Source organism: Mesitornis unicolor, unplaced genomic scaffold (assembly GCF_000695765.1).
Source record: "Mesitornis unicolor isolate BGI_N332 unplaced genomic scaffold, ASM69576v1 scaffold21605, whole genome shotgun sequence".
Taxonomy (NCBI): Eukaryota; Metazoa; Chordata; class Aves; order Mesitornithiformes; family Mesitornithidae; genus Mesitornis; species Mesitornis unicolor.
Window position 1 is genome coordinate 17,234 of NW_010183758.1, and position 3,532 is coordinate 20,765.

Here is a 3,532-nt window from a genome sequence, read left to right on the forward strand (position 1 = left end):
CCGCACCATCTGCCAGGGGTCCCAGGGGACCCCCAAACCCCGCCGCGGGGAGCGGATGACGGGGGTGGGGGGGCATGCCAGAGCTTGATTTATAGAAATGCTCTGGGAAAGTGGGGAGGGGGCGGTTTGAGGGGTGTTGGGATGGGTGCAGGTCCCCTCCTGGCATCATGAGCATCACTTGTGTCCCGTTCCCGGGAGCTGGGGAGCAGCGGGGGCCGATTGCAGGAGCTGGGGGGGGTTCAGCTGCGGGTTCAAGCACTGCAGGGCAGCCCGGGGTCCTGGCCAAGGCAACTGGTGCCAGCTGGGAGATGCACTCATGGTGGGGCAGATCATAAGGGGCAGATTGCATGGGGCTGGGCATAGCCCCCGCTGCGGGATGAGGATGCTCCAGGCACCTTCATCCTTGCTGAAACCCATCCTGGAGGTTTTTACCCAAGCGATCGGGATGCAGCGGGTGGCTGCGCTGGCACAGGACCCAGATCCTCCTCCTGGTCCTGCAACCCTCTGCCTGCTCCTGCTCGCATCGCTGCCAGCCTCCTCAGTGCCAAAATTCCTCATCTAGAAGGACCCTGGTGCCTCCCAGCATCACAGGAAACACCAATCCTCTGCCCCCAGGTCCTCTGCATCCCACATCCCCTCCATCCCACGTCCTCTGCATCCCACGTCCCCTGCATCCCCTATCACCTGCACCCCATATCCCCTGCATCCCATGTCCCCTGAATCCTATATCCCCTGCATCCCACATTCCCTGCATCCTATATCCCCTACATCCTACCCTGCACCTCAGCATCACCACCAGCCCCACACCCAGGTCTGGGAAGCCGCTTCCCCAGCACCCATTTCTGGGGTGAAAAGAGCCAAAACCTCACAGAGAAGAGGTCACCCATCCCAGCCCCAGGTCACTGTCATGGTGGTGGGTGCAGCACTGGGGGTACTAGAGATGCTGGGGTGATGTTGGGGAGCTGCTCTGGTTGCCACAAGCTGGGGAGGGGGAGCAATGAGGGCTGATGTGGGTACTTTTGGGGGTATCTGCTGAACACCCTGCCTGCATCAGGTCAGGCTGTAGGGTGTGAGCCAAGGATGCTCCAGGTCCTACCCAGCTGGATGGACCAGGCAGAGTAGAGGAAAGCTCCTCCTACCCCAGATTTGCTCCCCACACCCCAAATTCCCTCCCCACCGCTGGCAGAGACACCTTAGCACCCTCCACAGCATCACCCTCCATCCCAAGAACCTCCTGGTCCTCTCGGGGGCCGGCGCATCCTTCTGCATCCCTCCACCCTCAGGTCCGGCTCCCGGATTGGGGTCCCTCTATCTAAGGGGCGTAGCACGGCTGGACACCCCCATCAGCTTCCCCCAAAAGTGTTGGGAAATGGAACAAAACGGAGCAGAGAAGAAAGGGAAGGGCAGGAGTGGGGTGGGGAGGAGGGGCAGGTGTCAGCAAGCTGCCTCCAGCCATCTGCTGCCAGCTCGGGGGACTCCGGGGCCCCCCCAGCTCCGAGCCTGGCGGGGACAGCGCTGGCTCTCGGGGGGGGAGCGCACACGATGCTGCATCCCCCACCTGAGTGCAGCCACACGGGGGAGTTTCAGTCCCGGCTCTGTGGGGCATTGGGGGGGTCCCCTGGGCTCCCACCCCAAAACCGCCTGCCCAGATGTGCCCCCATCTTGCACACGGGAAGGATGGGGGCAGCACCCACTTGCAAATCAGGGCCCGGGCTTGGGCTCCTTCACCTCCACAAACCTCCTGGTCACATCACTTAGGCCCTGATTTACACCAATTCTGGGACAACTGGACCCCAGGCACAGCTCTGCGGGTGTGATCTGGATCTGTTAGCACAAGTAGGGCATTTTTCCCATGTTTTTCCTGTTTTTTTACATATTTCCCCTGGTTTTACAATGTTTTTCCTGTTTTTCCCGATATTCCCTTTTTTTGCCCGTGTGTTTTCATGCTTTTCCCATGTTTTTCCTGCTTTTCCCATGTTTTTTCCTTGCTTTAAGGAAGACCAAGTCGGAGCATGCCTGGATGAGCCAGGATTGAGACACCAGGACAAGGGGAGCTTCCCCTGGAGATGCCTGGGAAGTCTTCCAGCATCCCACTTCTGGAGAGGATGCTGGAGGGCAGGCAGGACACTCTGAGCACCTCCTGGGATACCCCAAGCATCTCCCAGACACCCCAAGCATCTCCTGGGACACCCTGAGCATCCTCCAGGATACCCCGAACATCCCCTGGGACACCCAGAGCATCCCCTGGGACACCTTGAGCATCTTCTGGGTCACCTTGAGCATCACCCAGGATACCCCAAGCATCCCCTGGGTCACCCCAAGCATCTCCTGGGATACCCCAAGCATCTCTCAAAGACCCCAGGCATCTTCTGGGTCACCCCAAGCATCTCCCAGACACCCCAAGCATCTCCTGGGACACCCTGAGCATCTTCTGAGTCAGCCCAAGCACCTCCTGGGTCACCCTGGGCATCTTCCAAACACCCCAAGCATCTTATGGGTCACCCCAAGCATCCCCCAGAATACCCCAAGCATCCCCCAGGACACCCCGAGCATCCCCCAGGACACCCCCATGTCTGTACCCAAACCATTCCCCTGATCAAGGTGAACCCCACAACCAAGACCTGCCCCCCGCCCGCCAGCCGCAGCCCCGAGTCCCCCCACCATTAAGGCTTTGGCAAAGCGAGGATGAGGAGGGTGACGGCTCCATCTGAGCCACCGCAAGGCAAACCCCGCTGCATTAGACCCTAATCCGAGCGGCCTCGGGGACGGTGACGCTGCGCGGGGGCTCTTTAATCCCCTCCCGTAAGCGATACGGCACTAACTACCCCGATGGGACGCCGGCCACATCTGGTCGGGGGGCTCTGCCGGGAGGGCCCGGCTTTACCTTTCGCTAAGAGGATGAGGATGCAGAGGGGGAATTCGCTAAACCATTTATGCCGCCGGCACTTTTTTTTTCCTTCCCTTTTTTTTTTTAGCCGCCGCGCTCAGATGTCGGAGCTGGCAGGACGGGATCTCCATCTGGATGGAAAGGCAGTGTCCCTCCTCGCTGGAGAGGCACCGCTGGGCTGCTCCATCCAAAAAAAAAATAATCCCCTTTTTCGGTGATTTTTAGGTGGGGAAGCATGAACCCTATGCTCTGCGCCACCCCTGGATGCTCAGCTATGATGGAGGTGATGCTGTCTTACCCATCGGAAACCCCGAGGCAGCTCAAAACCCCCCTGTTCCGACCCTGAACACAAATTAACTGAGAAAATGGCCCAAAACAGCACAGCCCTGCATGGGGTATGGTAAATCCGGCTTTTACAGTGACCCATCCCGAAAATGAGAGGGGATGCTCTGCGCCACCCCTGGATGCTCAGCTATGATGGAGGTGATGCTGTCTTACCCATCGGAAACCCCGAGGCAGCTCAAAACCCCCCTGTTCCGACCCTGAACACAAATTAACTGAGAAAATGGCCCAAAACAGCACAGCCCTGCATGGGGTATGGTAAATCCGGCTTTTACAGTGACCCATCCCGAAAATGAGAGGGGT